At 47.6% G+C, this 23,373-nt stretch overlaps 2 long non-coding RNA genes across 2 annotated transcripts in view; one reads left to right on the top strand and one right to left on the bottom strand.

The window, feature by feature from the left end:
* Positions 1 to 7,641, top strand: part of LOC110258193 (uncharacterized) — a 326,487-nt gene extending 318,846 nt beyond the window's left edge. Inside the window, exons 6-9 of the long non-coding RNA XR_014836135.1 lie at positions 5,583 to 5,681; positions 5,887 to 6,057; positions 6,452 to 6,681; positions 6,968 to 7,641. This is a non-coding gene — a long non-coding RNA (uncharacterized LOC110258193). The remainder of the gene's footprint in view (positions 1 to 5,582; positions 5,682 to 5,886; positions 6,058 to 6,451; positions 6,682 to 6,967) is intronic.
* The window catches only part of LOC110258200 (uncharacterized), a 58,208-nt gene that overhangs the window by 9,729 nt on the left and 25,106 nt on the right, over positions 1 to 23,373 (bottom strand). The window contains exons 4-10 of the long non-coding RNA XR_014836136.1: positions 15,560 to 17,656; positions 14,804 to 14,870; positions 11,028 to 11,138; positions 6,612 to 6,850; positions 6,220 to 6,313; positions 5,863 to 6,021; positions 5,612 to 5,722 (exon numbers count right to left, since the gene is read on the bottom strand). This is a non-coding gene — a long non-coding RNA (uncharacterized LOC110258200). The remainder of the gene's footprint in view (positions 1 to 5,611; positions 5,723 to 5,862; positions 6,022 to 6,219; positions 6,314 to 6,611; positions 6,851 to 11,027; positions 11,139 to 14,803; positions 14,871 to 15,559; positions 17,657 to 23,373) is intronic.

Below are 23,373 nucleotides of genomic sequence, written 5' to 3'. Positions count from 1 at the left end.
ATTGCTGGGGCTATGAAGTCAGCCGGAAGTTGTAGCTCCAATTCAGCCCCCAGCCTGGGAACCTCCCTATGCTGCAGGTGCAACCATAAAAATAAAAAGAAATAGAGAAACCGAAATTTCCTTGAAGATCTGGGTAACCCCCTGGAAATGTGTCACAAGCCCATGTGATAGCATTGCTAGTGTTAAGGTGGTACAAAGGGGAGACCCCCCCCCGCCCCGCGTCATGCACAGAAATAAACTTTCCAGAGGCCGAATTTCAGGTGGCTCCGTAGGTGTGGTGTTTTGAGTGGGGAAGGGAACTTTCTCAGGGACACAGCAAGTTCAGAAAAGAGGTTTAACGGATGGAGCTACAGACTAAAAAAGGTCCTTATTGAGTTATAGTTGCCGTACAATAGTCTATAAGTTGCAGGTGTCTAATAACGTGGTTCACAATTTTTAAAGGTTAAATTCCATTTATAGTGACGGTAAAATACTGACTCCGTTCCCTGTGCTGTACCATCTATCCTTGTAGCTTATTTTATACCCAATAGTTTGTACTCTTCATCCCCTCCCCCCTGGTCACCACTGGTTTGTTCTCTGTATGTCTGCTGCTGCTTTTTCATTATATGCACTAGTTTATGTAGAATTTAGATTCTACGTATTCATGATCTCATAGGATACTTGTCTTTCTCTGACTAACTGACTTCACTTGGTAGGAGAATCTCTAGGTCCATCCATGTTGCTGCAAATGGCATTGGTTCATTCTTTTTGATGGCTGAGTAATATTCCACTGTATACATGTACTGCATCTTCTTAAGCTGTTCCTCTGTCATGGACATCTAGTTGCTGCCACATCTTGGTTGTTGTAAACGGCACTGCTGTAAACTTGGCGCATGTATCTTTTTGAATTACATTATACAATATATTATACAGTCTTTGTAGCTTATTTATTTTATGCATAGTTGTTTGTACCTCTTCCTCCCCTCCCCCATCTTACTCCTTCCCTCTCCCCGCCGGAAACCACTACTTTGTTCTCTGTATATTAGTCTGCTGCTTTTTTTTTTTATTATTCACTAGTTTGTTGTACAATTTGGATTCCACATATAAGTGATCTCATATGGTATTTGTCTTCCTCTGTCTGACTTCACTTAGGATGGGAATTTCTGGGTCTCCCCATGTTGATGCAAATGGCATGATTTCCTTCTTTTTATGTCGGAATCGTATTCCACTGTCTGTGGACCACATCTTCTTAATCCATTCCTCTGTCGGTGGACATTTAGGTTGTTTCCCTGTCCTGACTGTTGTGAACAGTGCTGCAGTGAACACAGGGACGCATGGATCTTCTTTGAATTCTACAATATATCCTTGTGGCTTATTTATTTGTTGCAGACTTCTGTGTATGTCTTAATCCCCTTACCTGCTCCCTCTCGCCCTGGAAACCACTGTCTGTTCTCCGCGAGTCTGCTGCCTCTCTGTTGTGTTCACGAATGTGTTGCATTTTTTTTAGATCCCACACCTGAGTTATATTCTACAGTATTCGTCTTTCTGTATCTGACTGACTCCCCTTTGGGGCAGCTACAGATTTTGGATCTTTCCATAAAGGTGACGGATTGCAGAATCCACTGGCTCAGTCAAGCGCATCCGGGAGACGCCAGGATCAGACCCCGGGGAGCAGCGTCATTCAGGGTTGGGGGAGGAACCGGATCGAGAGGCAGAGGGAGCTTGTTTCTTAAAAATTACCTTTTCACAGGCAAGTCAAGAGGCTACGGAGATGCGGACATCGCGGGAGAGGTGGGTGGTTGGAGGAGAAACGGCCCTTTCGAGGCTGAGGACCAGCGGCAGGGGTGGGACCTGGGCGACGTCACGCGTGGAGCGGTGACGTGCAGGGGGCGGGGGCGCTGCCGTGTGAGGAGCGGGGCGACGGCGGCGCTTCTGTGCCCAGAGACCCGGGGCGCAGGGAGGGGGCACGGAGGGCGGCTTCCGGGGACATGGGGCAGGTGGAGGGCGAGTTCCCTGTCCGCTTCAGAGGGGACAGGGGCCCGGGGCACCCTCAGCCCCGGTGGGAACTAAGCAGTAAGAACAGGCCTGCTTGGTGCTCCCCGCAGTCAAGCAGTTCTCAGCACGCAGTTCAGGAAAGGGGTCCACGCCTCCCCTGACACTTTCAATCCCAGAAGCAAGGCAGACATACGGTAAATAATGATGTCTGTAGCATGTACAATGAGGATGTGATACTATGTACAATGACTGTGTAGAATAACTATGAGGTTATGTGGAGTATAGAGTCGAGATCATGCAGAGCGAATGTGTAACTGAGATGACGCAGAACGTGCTGAGTATATGACAGATGATGCAGAATGAATATGTAACAGATGAGTATAGAATCATGCAGAGTGAGTACATCCAGGATGCGTGTATAACAGAGGTGACGCAGCATGAATGAGTGGACAACAGAAGAGAGATTGTGCAGACGGAATATTAGGATGTGAGGCAGAATCTGTAGACTGAGTAACAGATTGTGCAGAATGAATACAGAGATTATGTAACGTGAATACATAAGTTTGTCATACTGTAACTATGCTAGTATAGACAACAGGATGCGTTATGTAGTCATTTGTTTACATACACAGTATTTGTGAGTGTTTGATTTTAACAGTATATATAATAATCCTCAATGGGGAAAAACTGAAAGCCACCTCACTCAAATCTGGAACAAGACAGGGATGCCCACTCTCACCACTGCTCTTCAACATAGTTCTGGGAGTCCTAGCCACAGCAATTAGACAAAAGAAATAAAAGGCATCCATATAGGAAGAGGAGAGATAAAACTGTCACTGTATGCAGATGACATGATACTATACATAGAAAACCCTATGGACTCAACCCCAAAACTACTTGAACTGATTAATACATTCAGCAAAGTAGCAGGATATAAGATTAACATTCAGACGTCAGTTGCATTTCTGTATACCAGCAATGAAACATTAGAAAAGGAATACAAAAACACGATACGTTTTAAAATTGCACCTCACAAAATCAAATACCTCAGAATACACATGACCAAGGAGGTAAAGGACCTATGCCGAGAACTATAAAAGTTTAATCAAAGAAATCAAAGAAGATGTAAAGAAATGGAAAGATATTCCATGTTCCTGGATTGGGAAAATCAATATTGTAAAAATGGCCATACTACCCAAGGCAATCTAGAGATTCTATGCAATCCCTATCAGATTACCCATGACATTTTTCACAGAACTAGAACAAACAATCCATTTATATGGAACAAGAAAAGACCCAGAATCACCAAAGCAATCCTGAGAAACAAAAACCAAGCAGGAGGCATAACTCTCCCAGACTTCAAGAAATACTACAAAGCCACAGTCATCAAAACAGTGTGGTATTGGTACCAAAACAGACAGACAGACCAATGGAACAGAATAGAGAATCCGGAAAGAAACCCTGACACCTAGGGTCAATTAATCTTTGACAAGGGAGGCAAGAACATAAAATGGGAAAAAGAAAGTCTACTCAGCAAGCATTGCTGGGAAACCTGGACAGCTGCATGCAAAGCAATGAAACTAGAACACACCCTCACACCATGCACAAAAATAAACTCCAAATGGCTGAAAGACTTAAATATACGACAGGACACCATCAAACTCCTAGAAGAGAACATAGGCAAAACACTCTCTGACATCAACCTCATGAATATTTTCTCAGGTCAGTCTCCCAAAGCAATAGAAATTAGAGCAAAAATAAACCCATGGGACCTCATCAAACTGAAAAGCTTTTGCACAGCAAAGGAAACCCAAAAGAAAACAAAAGGACAACTTACAGAATGGGAGAAAATAGTTTCAAATGATGCAACCGACAAGGGCTTAATCTCTAGAATATATAAGCAACTTATACAACCCAACAGCAAAAAAACCAATCAATCAATGGAAAAATGGACAAAAGACCTGAATAGACATTTCTCCAAAGAAGATATTCAGATGGCCAGCAAACACATGAAAAAATGCTCAACATCGCTGATTATAAGAGAAATGCAAATCAAAACTACCATGAGATACCACCTCACACCAGTCAGAATGGCCATCATTAATAAGTCCACAAATAACAAGTGCTGGAGGGGCTGTGGAGAAAAGGGAACCCTTCTGCACTGTTGGTGGGAATGTAAGCCGCTACAGCCACTATGGAGAACAGTTTGGAGATACCTTAGAAATCTATGCATACAACTTCCATATGACCCCTCAATCTCACTCTTGGGCATCTGTCCGGACAAAACTCTACTTAAAAGAGACACATGCACCCACATGTTCATTGCAGCACTATTCACAATAGACAGGACATGGAAACAACCCAAAGGTCCATCAACAGATGATTGGATTCGGAAGAAGTGGTATATATACACAATGGAATACTACTCAGCCATAAAAAAGAATGATGACATAATGCCATTTGCAGCAACATGGATGGAACTAGAGACTCTCATCCTGAGTGAAATGAGCCAGAAAGACAAAGACAAATACCATATGATATCACTTATAACTGGAATCTAATATCCAGCACAAATGAACATCTCCTCAGAAAAGAAAATCATGGACTTGGAGAAGAGACTTGTGGCTGCCTGATGGGAGGGGGAGGGAGTGGGAGGGATTGGGAGCTTGGGCTTATCAGACACAACTTAGAATAGATTTACAAGGAGATCCTGCTGAATAGCATTGAGAACTTTGTCTAGATACTCATGTTGTAACAGAACAAAGAGTGGGGGAAAAATGTAACTGTAATGTGTACATGTAAGGATAACCTGACCCCCTTGCTGTACAGTGGGAAAATAAAAAAAATATATATTTAAAAAAAAAGTATATATAGTAACTTGTATATTAAATTGTGTATGACATTGGATACTTCACATTCATAGTAGACTTTGTATTATATATTGCATGTTATATATACTATGTTACATATTTATACATTACATATTATATAATATGTAATATATACGCAATTAATATACTCTCATGTGCATATACAATTTACAATATACAATATGTACTATATGCATTACAAGTTCAAAATTACATATGCTACATGTTCTATATGTACCATAATTTACAATATATTGTCTCATAAATGGTATATATTTTCATATTAACATTTTATATTTCTGATAGTTGTTAATAAGATCAGCCGAAGTATAGATATGTGCCTATACTACAGGATAGTGCAGTCATGACTATTTTTTCAATTGTTAAATTTAGTATTTTTATTGTTTCCATTATAGTAGATTTATAGTATTCTGTCCATTTCTACTGTACAGCAAAGTGACTCAATCCTACATATATAATTTCTTTTTCTCACATTATCCTCCATCATGGTCTATCCCAAGTGACTGGACATAGTTCCCTGTGCTGCACAGCAGGATCTCATTGCTTTTCTATTCCATAGGCAATAGTTTGCATCTGTTAACCCCAGACTCCCCGTCCATCCCACTCCCTCCCCCTCTGCAACCACAAGTCTGTTCTCCAAGTCCATAAGTTTCTTTCTTTTCTGGGCAAAGGCTCATGTTTACATTCCAGATTTCCTTAAAGGCTGCTTCCTTTCAGGCTAAAGACGTTACAGACGAAGCACCTACCTTCCTGAAGCCTGTGACTCCCGACGGCGTCCCTGGAGGACGTCCCGGCGTGAAGGCTGGACGCTGTCCTGTACGGTGAATCAGATGACTCCTCTGCTCCACCCAGTCCACCTCCAAGGGGGAGCATGAACATCAGGCATCATCACCACAGATCTCCAATACCGTTTGAGTTAAATGGATGCTATGGGGCCTCCCGCGTAGGAGGGTATGAAGTATGGAGAGAGACGGGAGCTGCTCAAATGGACACTCACCTTCCTCCTCCTCTCCGTCCCCAGGGGCTCCATCCACACGGCCTTTCCTGCTTCTCAAGGCTCCGTCTTGAGACCTGCCTGGGCACATCCACACTTGTGGAGCCAGAGGCAGCCTCAGGGTCTGAACGCTGGCACCTGTCTGTGGAGCAGCCGGGATTCCTCGGGGAAAAGAGAAACAGGTTCCGATTATTTTAGGTACTGATGTCCCTGCAGCCTGGGGTCCAGGTAACGGTCTCGGTAGTAACAGTCTCGGTAACTACCCGCTTCCCCATCTGCTGCTGAGACATCTGTCCCCCCGAGAACCCCAGCCCAGGGCTAAGGAGACCTTACATCCTCCGGGGGCAGCCCCCTGCTGACCCTTCACTCTGGGTCCAGAAACAGTCCTGACGAATCCGCCCGTCACGTAGCCGCGGGGTGTTGGCGATTCTGTTAGTTCCAGTCTCTTCCTGTTCTAGAATTTATGAATCCACCATTGCTCAGTTAGCTGGACCCCCAGAGCCGTAATAACCACACTGGTTGTTTTTTTGTTCCCCCTCTGGGGTCATCCCCCGCCTGTGATCTGGGATCAAAGCTTTGTTTTTCTTTTTAGGGCCGTGACTGCAGCATGTGGAAGTTCCCAGACTATAGGGGTTGAATCGGAGCTGCAGCTGCCCGTCTACACCGCAGCCATGTGGGATCCAAGCCACTTCTGTGACCTACACCACAGCTCACGACAGAGGCCAGATCCTTAACCCAGGGAGTCCCCATACCTCTCATGAGAAGATCTCCTGAGCAGTTCCCTGAGGCCGACGGAAAGGGGAACTGCCTGGGCGGACACCGGTGAGTCCCTGAGTCACAAAGGGCTGTCAGCACCACCCTGAGGTCCTCCAGGGGCCTTGCTTCCAGCATTGGAGTCCCTTGATTCCTCCCAGAAAATATTAGAGAGTCCATCTCGGATGGTTCCATTCCTGGACCTCCTCCCAGAGGTTACAGACTGTGCGTCTAGACCCTAGAATAGAAGGATGACATTGGACAGGTTCATTATTTTGACATTAACTCATATGTCCTTGAGTTGCACGGGACCGGGCTGGGCTGAGCTGGCTTTTAAGTGTTGGCTGTCTATCAGGTCTCGCTGGGAAACTGATGGTTGGTTCCGACGTGGCAGCGGCTTTGAGAGTTTTTAGAGATTCCCCGAGAGAAATCACTCTCTGCCATCAAATGACCACAGCAGAATGACCGCAGTGCTCACAGCGCTAAGACTTCCCGCGAAGCCGTCTGCTCTGCTCCTGGGACGTCAGGTCATAGGAGCTGGAAGGACCTCGCCGTCTCGGTGACAGTGACTACAATTGGGATTAACTTTCGGAGCAGATGCTCGATGGCTGCCTCCCACCTCTGTCACTGACGACTTACTTTCCAGGCAACCTCCCACCCTGGGTGCACGTGCCCACTGCCCTGCACGGATGCACACATGCAGACACAGACATGTACAGAGATGACACATACACACCTGTACACACACGCTCACATAAAGACACACTTGTAGACACATGCATACACAAAACATACAACATGGGCAGACATGCACAGACACGCAGAAACAGATACACACATGCACAAAGACTCACACATAACGCACAAGACCACACCCTCACACGGACACCCCTGTGCACACAGTGAGTTCTCTAGAATCCAAAAACCACTCTCCTGCCTTCTCTTTAACCAAGTTCAAAAACTACAGATTTATGGCCTTTCATTTTTCTGAATTGAAAATACAACCAACAGTTCCCAGGTTCAGATGCATATGTTTCTAGGCGTCTCAGCACTGTTGGATGTATGTATATTACATATGCTCGGCTGTCCCCACTTACACACGGACATTCTAGAGGCGCTTGGGGTAGATGGATATATGTATACACACACACACTGGGGTATATGGACGACCAGATCAATAGATACCAGTTGCTATAACGCACAGTATGAGTCCGCTCAGCTGCCAAAAGCAGATACCCCAGACGGGGCGGCTTCAACAAGAGGCGTTTATCCCTCCTGGTGCTGGAGGCTGGCATCTGAAGTCCCCTGGCAAGGCGAGGCCACTGCCTGGACGTTCACAAGTGCCCTGGCGGTTCTTACTGCGAGCCGGCTGGCTGGCTGGAGGAGACCTGCAGGTGACCACAGAGGATGTCCAGGGGCATGAGAGGAGAAGGGGAGCTGCCAGCATCATCTGTACCTCCCTGCTCTGCAGAGATGCAGGAAGCAGTTCAGCTTCGGGCTGCTCTGGAGGGCAGGCAGGCGGGCGGGTTCCAAAACCTTCGGACTCAGATGGTCCCTGCTAGCCAGCTCCAAACTCTGTTCCTGCAGATTCAGCCTCAGTGCATCTGAGTCCACACACGTGTTCCAGAACAGGGGTGAACCGGGGTGCTGGATGTTGGGGCACGGGGAGGTGGGGGTGCAACCTGACCTCTGACACTGCAACGCCCCAGCAGGCAGCTTCTCATGGGGCTCCAGCCAGGTGGACCGGTTGGGCAGGGGTGGGCATGCTCCCCTTTGGAAGGGAACCCAAAGCACCTTAAGTCCTGACCTCACAGAGTTCGCAGGCTCCTAGGGACGCTCATGAAAATCAGTTCGTGGAAAAAGTAGATCTTTCTCCCTGAGCTTTCGGCTTCTGCTCGTCTGTCCGGTCCTCAGAGCTCCCCAAGGAGTTACCTTCCCTGCAGTGTCTGCTCCCTCGCAGCCCTGGATCCCACAGCCTCTCGTGGTCCCTCTAAAGAAGTACCACGGACCGGGCAGCTTCAAAGGAAGATGTGCTGCTTTCGTGTTTTAAAGGCCAAAGTGCTCAAGTTAGGCTGCCCGCAGGGCTGGTTCCTCCTGGAGCAGCTCCAGCGGAGAATCTGTCTGCGGCCTCTCCCAGCTTCTGGAGGTGGCAGCAGTCCTGGGCGTGCGGTCCCTCCTCAGAGCCTGCAGCCCAGCATCTCGCGATCAAATGGTCCTCTGCCTCTTATGGGAACCTCTGTGATGACGCTGGACCACCTGGAAAATCCCGGCCATCTCCCCAGCCAAGGTCCTTCGCGTGGCCACAGCTGCCAAGTCCCCTCTGCCGTGGGACGTCACAGAGTCGCAAGGTCCGGGGGTCAGGGTGTGGTCGTCCTTGGGGACAGGGCTCTGTCCCCCACACAGGGATCAGGATGTGGACGTCTTTGGGGACGTGGTTCTGTCCCCCCACACACACACACACTGAGCTCCTTCACTTCTAATGCTGTCTTACTGTATCTTTAAACAACAGCCCAGAAATAAATGCACACACCTATGGCCCCTTAATCTTCCACAAAGGAGGCAAGAACATAAAAGGGACAAAAGACAGTCTCTTCCCAACCAGGGCTGGGAAACCTGGACAGCTGCACATAAATCAATGAAACTAGAGCACACCCTCACACCATGCACAAAAATAAACGCAAAATGGGCTAAAGACACGATGCCATATATCTCTGAGATCCCAGGCACAACATTTTCTGATGTAAATCATACCACATGTTTTCTTAGGTCAGTCTCCCAAGGTAATGGAAATAAAAGCAAACATAAACCAATGGGACCCAATCAAACAGTCTTTTGCACAGTGAAGGGAACCGACAACAAAACAAAAAGACAACCTATGGTTTGGGAGAAAAGAGTTGTGAACAACGAGGCTGACATGGGATTAACCTCCAAGATAGACCAATAGCTCCTGCAGCTCAATATCCCAAACAACCCAATCAAAAAACGGGCCAAAGACCTAAGCAGACATTTCTCCAAAAACATACAGGTGGCCAACAGGCACACGAAAAGATGCTCAACATCCCTGATTATCAGAGAAATGCAAATCCAAACGGCAATAAGGTACCCCCTTCCACCTGTCAGAATAGCCATCATTAAGCTATAACAAATGCTGGAGAGGGTGTGGAGAAAAGGGGGCCTCCCCCACCCTGTTGGGATGTAAATTGGTACAACCACTATGGAGAACAGTATGGAGGTTTCTCAAAAAGCTAAAAAGAGTTGCCATATGATCCAGCAATCCCACTCCTGGGCATATACCCAGAAAAAACGACCATTCAAAAAATACATGCACCCCAGTGTTCACAGCAGCACTAGTCACTACAGCCAAGACCTGGCAACAACCTGAATGTCTATTGACACAGGAATGAATGTGGAAGCTGTGGCACATGTACACAATGGAATACTACTCAGTCATAAAAAAGGAATGAAATCATGCCATGTGCAGCAACGTGGATGGACCTAGAGATTCTCATACTAAGTGAAAGACAAATATATGACATCACATATGTAGAATCTAAAATATGACAGAAATGAACTAACAGTCACAGAAAAACAGACCTGTGGTCTCCAAAGGGGGAAGGAAGGGATGAATTAGGAGTTTGAGATTAGTAAACTACTGCACATAAAGATAACAAGAGCCTACAGTACAGCACCTGGAACTGTATTCAATATCTTGTCATCACCCATAATGGAAAAGAATCTGAAAAAGAATATATATATACATAGTATCTTGTACTAACCTTTAAGGCATCTTTTCCATTACAGGTGATCACAAGATACTGAATCTGTGTGTGCATATATATATATGTTTATCACTTTGCTGTACACCAGAAACTAGCACAACACTGCAGATCAACTATTTCAATTAAGTGATTAAGAGATGCCTACCGGAAGCTGAGTGGATTGCAGAGTATGGACATCAGCAGGTTCCCATTTTCCAGGTCAGGGAGGAGGAGGACACTGGGCCGGGAGCTGTCCTCCTCCCACGCCCTCCCCTCCCTGAGACTCTCCCGGGCACCGCGCTCCCCACGGGCCGCCTGGCGGACACGGGTGAGACGCCCCGTGGGAAGGGAGCGATCCAACGGGGTGGAGGCGAGGGCAGGGCCACCCCAGCCCCTCCAGCCAGGCCCCTCCTGCTGTTGCAACCCCGCTTCCGGCCCTGGCCCTTCAGACCCTGCGGGTGAGCAGCGCCGGCCGCGGGGAGCCTCGGCGCGTGTCCCTGGGGGCCGGGGGGCCGCAGCTTTGACCGGGATGGATGTGACCTGTCCGGGCTCCTTGCGGCTCCCCGCCAGGTGCCTTCCTGCTGGGCTCCATCCCTTCCAGCAGAAGGAGCATCTTCTCGCAGTGGACAGGGGCTGGCAGAGCAGGAGGCGCTTAACTGGTCATGTGCCCGGCAGGAGGCTGAGGCTGGAGGACCGGCGGGCCGGGCTCTTCCTCCGCACAGGCTCCGAGGCGCCGTCCGTGTTCACCCCAACCTGTGCCCCGCTCTCCTAAAAATGACAGACACAGGAAAACGTCAGTAATCGTTTTAAAATTATTTTAAAATATTTTATTTAAAATTAAACTTACTTTAAAATATTTAAATTTAATGATTTAAAAGGATAAAATACAAACATGATCAACATGATTTTTAAATGAGAATAATTCAAAAATTACAAAGATGGCAAGATGATAAAATTAAGTGATAAGGATTTAAAATAAGGATTTAAAAGGATAAATGATTAAAAATGGTTAAAAATGATAAAAATGATTATAAATAATAAAAGTGACAGTAAAATGATTTTTAAATAATGATTTTAAATGACTAACATGGGCGTTCCCATCGTGACACAGTGGAAATGAATCCAATTAGGAACCAGGAGGTTGTGGGTTCGATCCCTGGCCTTGCTCAGTCGGTTAAGGATCCGGTGTGGCTGTGGTGTAGGCTGGCAGCTACAGCTCCGACTGGACCCCGAGCCTGGGAACCTCCATATGCCCTGGGTGCGGCCCTAAAAAGACAAAAGACAAAAATGACATGATTAAAAAGGATAAAAATGGAAGAAATGTTAAAATGATTTTTTTTTTTTTTTTTTTTTGTCTTTTTTGTTGTTGCTATTTCTTGGGCCGCTCCTGCGGCATATGGAGGTTCCCAGGCTAGGGGTCGAATTGGAGCTGTAGCCACCGGCCTACGCCAGAGCCACAGCAACACGGGATCCGAGCCGCGTCTGCAACCTACACCACAGCTCACGGCAACGCCAGATCGTCAACCCACTGAGCAAGGGCAGGGACCGAACCGCAACCTCATGGTTCCTAGTCGGATTCGTCAACCACTGCGCCACGACGGGAACTCCGTAAAATGATTTTTAAAGATAGTGATTTAAAGTGAGAAAAATGACTTAAAATGAGAAAAGTGATAGATGGTAAAATGACTTACATGATTATAAAAATGATTAAACATGACAGGAAAATGATTTTTAAATGATTTAAAATGACAGTAAAATGATTTAAATGATTTAAAATGAGAAAATTAAAAATTATAAAAATGAGACTGATGACAAAAATAAAATCAAAATGATGCGAAAATGTTTTAAACTGTTTATAAACTGATATAAAATGATGAAAGTGAGAAAAATGATTAAAAATGTGAAATGATTCAAACTGATATGATTTTTAAATGATAAACAGTGATTTAAAATGACAAAAGTGAGAAGTGATAAAAACGGAAAAGATGTTAAAATGACTTAAATGATAAACAATGATTTAAAATGAGGAAAATGACAGTAAAATGACTTAAATGATTATTTAAAGTGATAAAAATGATTAAAAATAAAAATGATGGTAAAATGATTTTTAAATGACTTAAAATGAGAAAAGTGATTAAAAATGATAAAAATGATTAAAAATAAAAATGATGGTAAAATGATTTTTAAATGACTTAAAATGAGAAAAGTGATTAAAAATGATAAAAATGACAGCTGTTAAAATATTTAAATGATAATGTCAGTGATAAAAATGGTTAAAAATGACAAAAGATGCTAAAATGTTTTAAAATGATAAACAATGATTTAAAATACCAAAAGTGAGAAAAATGATTAAAAATGATTTAAAATGCCTAAAACTGACGGACAATAACGTGATTTTTAAGTGATAACCAGTGATTTCAAAGGACAAAAAGGATGAAAAGTGATAAAAACGACAGAAAAATGGTGGGTAGGATGGGTTTTTAAAGGATTAAGTCACATGTTACATCCTGACTTCAGGTTGGTGTTGACAGGTGGCATTTACATAAGAATGAAGCAACTGCAGAGAAAACCCCACAGGAAGCGCACCCCTCCCCCAAATCCAGGCTAACAGGCTAATTCCAGTGGTGTCTACACACCTTAAGAACTGAGAAGGGCCAGGACCAGGCTAATTCCCTCCCAGGGGACCGTGAACCCCTTCCTTAAAAAAGCTGACTTTTCTCAGGTGCTGAGTGGGCAGAGGGGCGTGTGTCCCCTTCGTGTGCTCCTCTGGGGTCACCACCTCCAGAGGGTTTTCTCCTCCCAGCTCTGGGGACAGTCTAGACGGGGCTTCTGGGGAAGCTGACCCTGAGGTGTGAATGCCGGGTACCAGGGTCATCAGGAAAGAGGAGGGGGGAGCAGGGTCTGACTCAGGCCAGCAGCACCTCCTTTGCTCAGACCCAGGGGCGCCTCCCTCCCCAGAGGCAGGGGGGGTTTAGGCCAAGACACCAAGACCAGGGCTTATTAGGGGCACAGCACAGTCACCCGGACCTTCCAGAAATGCAGAGCTCTGGAACCTTGGGGGTGGGGGCTCTGCCTCTTGCAGGTGGGTCCGCCTTGCTGGTCAAGGTCCTGATGACTTTTTTAATGTGCACAATTTAGAAGATGAGGGTTCAGTTTGGGGGCAAAATGAGGACTGGAGCCCTGGAGGCAGCATCTCAGGAGCTCTGAGAAGCCCCTGCTAAGAGGCAGGGGGAGGGCAGTGTGTCTGTGATCTCAGGGAAGGGGGAGGGCCCTGCCACCCAGCACACATTGCGGGGAAGGTCCCTGCTGGTCCCGGGGAGCAGACGTCACCATGAAGGATGAGAGTGCCATCCTAACACCAACAGAGGAGAGGCAAGACGTGGGCTTGTCGACTGAAAAAAAATCCACAACCTGAGAGTTAAGTTTTCTTTGGGGTGAAATTAGGACTGAAGTCCTGGAGACAGCATCTCAGGCAGCCTGAAAAACTGCTTGCAGGCAGTGAGGGGGAGCTGGGTAATAGAGGAGGGTTTGCAACAAGGGGCAGGGAGCAGGACAAAAAGAGGCCTGGGCTCCCCGAAATCCTTCCTTTGACAGGCATCTCCTAGTGAGATTTGTCCCCCCAGGGCAAAATTTTGAAAGGATTTTTTAAAAATGTATTTCAATACCTGCATAGCTAATAAAAGAGTTCATTGTAGCTATTTTCAGGGCAATTTTTTTCTTTATTACCCAATAAACTATGTACTTGTAAACCTGCCTGAGGTGTTTGTTGGAGGCTGGTTTTCTGACACCTGCCCCTCGTTGTTTTGTTTGAATTTGAATCTGTCAGGGATAAAATCTACTGGGGCCCTTGTGTGGTGGGCCAGGGCTGCTTGAGAGCCTAACTCCTCTAGGTTTGCCCAGGGTTGTTTTAGACCCCTCTTACGTGTCTCGGGTCTCCCAGGGGCACCTAGGACACCCCCACGGGTGCTCAGATGGGCCATACGGCCATTTCTTATTGAGTCCTCCTCTGAGCAGGTTTGAATGAAGGAGTGGCTTTCCCTGTGGGGCCACTGCAGGGCCTGAGGACACTTCCACCACCCCGTTAAATTTCTCAAGCACCTGAGAAAACCAGAGCCAGCCCAGGGAGTCTTGTCCCTTTTCTTGGGAGCAAAGGCTCTCATGTAAGCCTTCACCTTTATCCTGACAACGTCCATGAAGGCAGCTGAGCTGAGAAAAACCATCAGGTCAGCCTCTTACCTGAACACTCAGTCCAGACCCCTGTTTCTTTCAACTGAGCCAAAAGCAACAGCTTGTAATTGAGCCCCAGTGTCTCCACTGGTGGGGTATATATTTCCCAGTATTTTTGAACTGAACCCACCCTCAGCTTCCTTCCTTTGACAGGCACCTCCACTCTCAGGGCAGGATCCTGAGTGTGCACAGCCTGCAGGACTCACCTGCTCTCACCCCTGGAGGTGACTGATTCCCAGATGATCCTGACATTCTTCATCCTTAGCTACAGACCTGGGGAAATACCACCCAAGGAGGAAAAGGGGGAACAGCAGGATGTGATCAAGTGGAGAGGGAGGGCCTGAAGCCAGGCACACACATTCCAGAGAAGTTTGTGGCTGGTCTCCTGAAGGTCACGACCAGTCCCAAGGAGCAGACATCACCATGAAGGAGTTTAGTGTTTTTCGAGATAGGAAGAGATGCAAGAATGGGGCACATAAAGTCTTCTCCTAGTAATATCTGACTCTCTGAAGCCTCTTCTTCCAGTTTTCCCAGAGCTCAGAGTCCTCACTCTTGGTCTCCACCCTGAGCCCCTTTCAGGAGTGTTGGGGGATGGGCAGCTGCAGTGGCTCAGGGCTCAGTCCCTTTAGAGGCAGGTGGCATGTGCCCCTCTGGGGTTCTCAGTTCCCCTTTGAAACTACAATGAGAAGAGGGAGCAGAGGCACCCCGCTGGGCCCCGACATTCCTGAGGGTTTATCTCAAGGCCAGTCCCCATGGATTTGTCCCCTCAATTCATATGCTGAAGCCCTAACCCCCTGAGGAGCTGTTTTGGTGGCAGAGAAGCAATTAGTGTGCAATGAGGTTATAAGCAGGAAGCTCTGATCCGATGCAATTAGGAAGAGGAAACACCACCTCTCTCTCCCCTGACCCCGCCCTGGACACAGGGAGAAGGGGGCAGCTGCATGCCAACAAGAGAGCCTCACCAGGAACGCAATCTCCCCCCGCTGTGAACATGGACTCCCAGCCTCCAGGAGAGTGGGGTAGAAATTTCCACAGTTGGAGCCGCCCAGGCCTGGGGGTTCTGTTTCAGCCACCTCCGCTCACCAACACCCATGTCTGCGTGTCCTCATATCATAAAGCTGGAGTCCCCTGGCAGCCTAGAGGTTACAGATCTGGCATTGTCACTGCAGCGGCTCAGGTCACTGTTGGGATGAGGCTTCCATGCCTGGCGAGGGAACTTCCACATGCCTCAGGTGCGAGCAAAAAAATAAAAAATAAAAATGATTATAAAGCTTATTGTAATAAGCTGAGATCCCTGGACCCAAAGGAGAATCATACGGATTGATGACAGAGCACAGAGATATTGATAAGATGCTATCTTATGAATTGTATACGTTTCACTTAGAATGAAAGCACCTGTGTCCTTCCCGCAGATCACGCCCCGTCCAGCCCCGAGATTTCTCTGCCTCTGTCTCTCGTCCCACCATAAACCCCTGACACATGGACACACACACACTCCCCTCATTACACGCCAGTAAAACTGCTTTTTAAAAGGACTGTGCTCCGCATTCTGGGATTTTGCTCACTAGCATTTTCTGCAATGCTCTTCCTTTAATCCTTAATCCCATTGTCTTTGGACCAGACAAAATCCTTGCTCTTTGCAAGGCTCATGTGGATGTTTGGCATGAAAATCCCAGATGTGTCTTTCTGCTAAATCCTGAGCCTGGCCTGCTCATAGCACTGTCACACACCAGCCCCCAGCAGCTCCCCACGCTTTCTGACGCACCCTCCTGGCCCCCCAAGAATGTCACTTGCAGAGCTGTCTTCCCCCACCTCCCACGGCTTCTGCATAACCACTGGACCACGGAGAGTCTCACTGCTCTTCCTCAGCTTTTCGGAGAGGCACTGTGGGCCCCAGCAGCCTGCAGGAAGGCTCAGTGGTGATGGAGAAGGCCCCTCTCTCAGTGCGGGGAAAGGGGAGCCTCCTACACGGCTGGGGCGGGGTGGCGGTCAGTTGTGCAGCCAGTATGGAGAACAGTATGGAGGGCCCTTTACTAATGTAAACTTGAGCTCTCCTATGACCCAGCAAGCCCACTCCTGGACATCTATCCAGAAAAAATGAAAACCTTACTTGGAAAAGATCCATGCACCCCGGTGTTCGCAGCAGCCCCATTTATAATAACCAAGACATGGCAGCAACCTAGATGTCCATCGACGGAGGAACGGATTAGGAAGATGTGGTCCATACACACAATGGAATACTACTCCCCCATAAAAAGAAGGAAATCGTGCCATTTGCAGCAACATGGATGGACCTAGAGATTCTAAGAAAAGTCAGTCAGACAGAAGACGACAAACACCACATGAGATCAATTCTAGGTGGAATCTGAAATATGGCACAAATGAACCTGCCTACAGAACACAAACAGATGCCCAGACGCAGAGACCAGACTTATGGTTGCCAAGGGGGAGAGGGCAGGAGTGGGCTGGACGGGGAGTGTGGGGTTTGTATATGCAAACTAGGACATTGAGAATGGATCAGCCATGAGGTCCTGCTGTGCAGCACAGGGAACTCTATCCCGTCTCTTGGGACAGACCAGGATGGAAGAGAATATGAGAAAGGGAATGTGTATATACATGTATGAGTTGGTTGCTTTGCTGTACAGCAGAAATGGACACAACACTCTAAGTCAACTATAATAGCACATTTTAAAGAATGTGGTATAGATAGACACACACACACACAATGGATTACTGCTTAGCCATAAAAAGGAACGAAACAATGGCTTTTGCAAGACATGGGTGGATCAAGGGATTATTCAACTAAATCCAGTCGGATAAGGACAAATACATGATATCACTTATGTGTGGAATCTCAAAAATAAGACAAAGGAGTCTATACAGTAAACAAACCGACTCACAGAGAGAGAGAACAGACCTGGGGTTACCGAGGCGGGGAGGGATAAGATAGGATTAACGGATACTCACCACTATCCATAGACAGACAGGCAACAGGGATTTCCTGCAGAGCACAGGAGACTCTATTTGATATTTCAGAATAACCTACCATGGAACATAATCTGAAAAAGAATATAGATGTATATATCTGAATTACTGTACTGTATAATAACGGGAGCTATTTCATTACTCTGTTAATACACTATGATGGAAAATAATCTGCAAAAATTAACAGAGCCACTGCTCTGTACACCTGAAGCTAAGGCAATTCTGTAAGTCAACTCTGGTTCAAGAAGAAGGACCCCCTCGGCGTTCATGCTGTGGCTCAGCGGGTTAAGAACCTGACATAGTGTCTGTGAGGATGCAGCTTCCATCCCTGGTTAAGGATCCAGCCTTGCTACAGCTGCAGCTCTGCTTCGATCCCTAGCCTGTGAACTTCCATGAGCCTCAGGTGCAGTCCTGAAAAGGAAAAAGAAAGGAAAAAAGATCCCCTCCCTGTGACACGAGGGGCCACGTAGCCACAAAACTTACTGCCTCTCACCACTGGCATCTCATGGTGCCAGCAAAACACCCTGAAATGAACGTCTTCCAGGATTAGGGGTTCTCCCAGATCTGCATCCGGCAGGCCCCTGCAAGGACCACACCATCTCAGAGGGGCAGTGAAGCCTGGTGGCATTGGGCTGACCCCTCCCACGTCCAGCTAGACTCTGACAATGGCTTCACGGTCACTGTCCCAGGGGGCTTTCCGGGAGGCAAGGCTGGAAGCTTTTCTCTCATGTATCGGGATGGTCAACCTGGGGTGAGGGATAAAGAGGGCCCGCGGCCAAAGACCTCCTTTGTTTGCTGGCTCGATGCGGGGCCAGTGCTGGAAAAATGGGCACTTTAGCATTAATTGGATTTTTGCAATACTCTTCAAAAGCTTTCTCGGGCATCCCTCACAATAAGCCAGCACCTTCGATACAGATGCTTAATCCCCAGGGTTTCCACCTGGGGGCCTGGATGGCCACCGTCCAGGTCTGCCCTTCAAGGCCACTGCTTTGATCCCTTCCAACCTAGATTAAAAGCAAATCAGATTATGGAAATGGCCGAGCCGCCTTCAGGGCAGTTAGGATGCAGGGTCTGGCATGTGTACAGGGATGGGGAGGAGGCGGCCGTGGGCTGGGTCTGTGCAGCTTGCAAGCGGCATCAGGATCAGGGCTGGCAGGAACAGAAACCCTAAAACAATCCTGATCAAGAGCGATGCACGTGCCAGCGTCTCTCATGAAAGGGGACCCCGAGGGATGCAGTCTGACGCTGGTGTCAATCCTAAGAACCAGGACCCTGCATCTCCCACCCCCAGTTATGAGACCTGTCCTCATGGACCAGAAGGACGGCTCCCCACATCAGGGGGCAGGCAGAAAGAGGAGAAGAGGACGGGAGCCGAGGGCAGAGCGTGTCTGCCTTTGAAGGAACGTTTCTGGCACATGGGAAGGTCATGGGCAGACAGGGGAGGTACTGGGTTTGAGTGACTGTGCCATCCATTATTAGCTCTGTGACCTTGGCTGAGGCTCAACTTGAAGACAGCGATGACGGTGATGGTGATTCCGGAGACTGTGGTGATGGGAGCAGGTGGTAATGATGGTGCTGAGGGGCCTGATCATGACGCTGTGATGGAAGATGACGATGATGACGGTGATGACAGTGACGGTGGTGGTGGTGACGGTGGTGGTGGTGGTGATGAAGATGATGACTAGATGGTGACGGCGGTGGTGATGAGGAAGGGGATGACGATGATGAGGATGATGGTGACGATGCTGATGGTGGGGATGGTGATGCAATAATGGCAGTGGTGATGATGGTGATGGTGGTGATGAGGAAGAGGATGCTGATGGTGACCATGCTGATGGTGGTGAAGCCAATGACAGTGATGGTGGTGGTGATGACATGGTGGTCAGACAGCAGATGAGGACGACAGCGACATGTTGGTGATGGAGGTAATTACAGAGAAGGCAACCATGTTTACGGTGGAGATGACGGTGGGGAAAGTTATGACGGTGGAAGGATGACGGGGGTGAGGGTCCTGATCATGACGGTGGTGATGGAAGATGACAATACTGATGGTGACGGCCGTGGTGATGGTGGGACGATGACGGCGGTGAAAGAGACTGATGGTGACGACGACAGTGATGATGATGACAACGTGATGGTGACAGTGGGGGAGGACGTGATGGTGACAGTGGGGGACGACGTGATGAAGACAGTGGTGGAGGACGTGATGACGAAAGTGGGGGAGGACGGGATGGTGACAGTGGGGGAGGACGTGATGACGACGGTGGGGGAGGACATGATGGTGACAGTGGGGGAGGACATGATGGCGACGGTGGGGGAGGACGGGATGGTGACAGTGGGGGAGGATGTGACGGTGACAGTGGGGGAGGACGTGACGATGACAGTGGGGGAGGACGTGATGGTGACAGCGGGGGAGGACGCGACGGTGACGGTGGGGGAGGACGCGATGGTGACAGTGGGGGAGGACGCGATGGTGACAGTGGGGGAGGACGTGATGGTGACAGTGGGGGAGGACGTGATGACGACGGTGGGGGAGGACATGATGGTGACAGTGGGGGAGGACGTGATGGTGACAGTGGGGGAGGACGTGATGGTGACAGTGGGGGAGGACGTGATGACGACGGTGGGGGAGGACATGATGGTGACAGTGGGGGAGGACGTGATGGTGACAGTGGGGGAGGACGTGATGGCGACAGTGGGGGAGGACGTGATGACGACAGTGGGGGAGGACGGGATGGTGACAGTGGGGGAGGACGGGATGGTGAGAGTGGGGGAGGACGTGATGGTGACAGTGGGGGAGGACGTGATGGTGACAGTGGGGGAGGACGTGACGGTGACAGTGGGGGAGGACGTGATGGTGACAGTGGGGGAGGACGTGATGGTAACAATGACGTTGAGGACGATGGGGATGAAGCCGTGATGATGATGGTGGTTTGTGATGAGGGTGACAGTGATGAAGATGAAGGCGAAGATTATGTTTTGGGGTTTTTGTTGTTTTCATTGTCCTTTTAGGGCCTCATGTGCAACATATGGATGTTCCCAGGCTAGAGGTCGAATTGGAGCTGCAGCTGCCGGCCTACACCACAGCCACAGCAGTGCCAGATCTGAGCTGTGTCTAGCACCTACATCACAGCTCATGGCAACGCCAGATCCTTAACCCACTGAATGAGGCCAGGGATCGAACCTGAGTCCTCATGGACACTAGTCGGGTTCATTACTGCTGAGCCGCCACGGGAACTCCCGGAAGAGTGTTGATGGTGACGATGTGACCTGCCTTAGGACTGTCACAAGGGACACATGAGCTAAATTAAATAGTCCCTTGAAAATTATAATATGTTGTACACATGGCAATTGTATGGGTGATCCACTTCTGATGAATGTCTTTATTTTCTTGGAGGCTCACATTGCAAAACACGCTACTTCAGTGAATTACCTGGAACTATTCATTATTTATGTGTTTATGTTCATACATATGTGTGTGTATATATACAGACATGTGTACACACGTGTATATGTATATACGTGTATATATGTATGCACATATAATGTATATCGAGAGAGATAAAGTATATACACACTGATTTTACATAAAGACGGACAGTCCACAGCACTACTCAGCAGGTACATTAATGAAGTCAGAACACCCCCTCACACCACAAAAATAAACTCAAGACGGCTTAAAACCTTAAATATAAGACATGACACCATAAAGCCATAGAAGAGAACCTAAGCAAAACATATTCTGACATAAATTGTAGCCAAGTTTTCTTAGGCCAGTCTCCCAAGGCAAAAGAAATAAAAGCAAAAATAAAGAAATGGGACCCAATCAAACCTGTAAGTTATTTTTTACAGCAAAGGAAGCCATACACTAAATGAAAAGACAACTTACAAAGTGGGAGAAAATATGTGCAAACAAACCGACCAGCAAGGGATTAATCTCCAAAACATGCAAACATCTCGTACAGCTTTATATTAAAAAACCCAAATAACCCAATCAGAAAATGAGAAGACTGAGAAAGACATTACTCCAGCGACAAAAGACGGTCAACAGGCCCGTGAAATGATGCTGGACATTAGTAATTATTAGAAAAATGCGGGTCAAACCTACAGTGAGGTTCCGCCTCACACCAGTCAGAACGGCCATCGTTACTGAGTCCACAGGTAACAAAGGCTGGAGAGGGTGTGGAGAAAAGGGAACCCTCCCGCACTGTTGGGGGGAATGTAAATTGGTGCAGCCACGATGGAGGAACGTGTGGAGGCTCTTTAAAAACCTAAAAGTAGAACTGCCCTATGATCCAGAAATCCCCCTCCAGGGGGTATATCCAGAGAAAACTACAGTTTGAAAAGATCCACGCACCCTTATGTTTATAGCAGCTCTATGCACAACAGCCAAGACCTGGAAACAACCTACATGTCCATCGATAGATGAACAGATAAAGAGGTGGTACAAGTACCCAATGGACTATTAGCCATAAAAAAGAACAAAATAATGCCAACATGGACGGACCTAGAGCTATCTTACTAAATGAAGTCAAACACAGAAAGACACATATTGTATGATATCACCCACAGGTAGAGTTTAAAATATAACACAGATGAGCTTATTTACAAAATGGAAACAGACCCACAGAAAAGAGACTTGTGGTTCCTAAAGGGGAAAGCAAGGGAGGGATACACTGGCTCTTTGCGATGAACAGACACACAGCACTGCGTATAAAATAGATAAGTAACCCTTGTATGTGGAATCTAAACCGTGGCACAAGTGAACTTTTCTACGAAACAGAAACAGACTCACAGACATGGAGAACAGACTCTGGTTGCCAAGGGGGAGAGAGAAAAATTAGGAGTTTAGGAATAACATGGACACACGACTGTACATAAAATAGATAAACCACGAGGGCCTACTGTACAGCGCAGGGAACTCTACTCAGTACCCTATAATAGCCCAGGATGGAAAAAATCCGAAAAAGAACATAAATATGTGTATGGCCGAATCACTTTGATGCACACCTGACATTGGCACAATATTGTCCATCAACTCTACTTCAGTGAAAAAGCCCACAACTCAGGAAAGACCAGCAAGTCTTCTTGCCCCAAAGCTGTCTCCCCCTCAGACAGCCTCGCTGCAGTTTTACACGGCATCCAGATGACCTGCTCCACGTGTCCACCACACCTGCGGCGGGGAGTCCTCATTCTGCCTCCGCGGCACCTGGCCACGAGCCACACACCTGCAGGGTGCTCCACAAAAGCCTCGAGCCGCATTCAATCCCCCTGTTCTGTTTCTCTTTTTATTAAAGTACGGTCGACTTACAATGTTGTGCCAACTTCTGCTGCACAGCAAGGTAACCCTGTCATACATACATATACATATTTTTCTTACATTATCTTCCATCCTGGTCTATCCCAAGAGACTGGATAGGGTTCCCTGTGCTGCACAGCACAGCCTCATGGCTGATCCATTCTCAGTGTCAGGGTTTGCATCTACGAACCCCAAACTCTCTGTCCACCCCACTCCCTCCCCCTTGGCAACCACAAGTGTGTTCTCTGTGTCTGTGAGTCTGTTTCTGTTCTGTAGACAAGCTCTGCCCTATTTTAGATTCCACACAGAAGTGAGGTCATAATGTATTTGTCTTCGTCTAATTTCACGTAGCAGGATCATCTCCATGGCCACCCATCCTGCTGCAAAAGGCATTAGCTCACTCATTTTTTATGGCTGAGTAGTATTCCATTCTGTACATGAGCCAGGTCGAGGTGCCGGGTGTGGGGAGAGCTGGAGACACAAGGTGAGGGA

This window comes from Sus scrofa, chromosome Y (assembly GCF_054392235.1).
Source record: "Sus scrofa isolate SSC_HxYL_T2T_F1_AM1 chromosome Y, Sscrofa_HxYL_maternal_Yorkshire_Landrace_v2.0, whole genome shotgun sequence".
NCBI lineage: Eukaryota > Metazoa > Chordata > Mammalia > Artiodactyla > Suidae > Sus > Sus scrofa.
The sequence above is the reverse complement of the archived record's forward strand: the minus strand, read 5'-3'. Positions and strand labels throughout refer to the sequence as shown.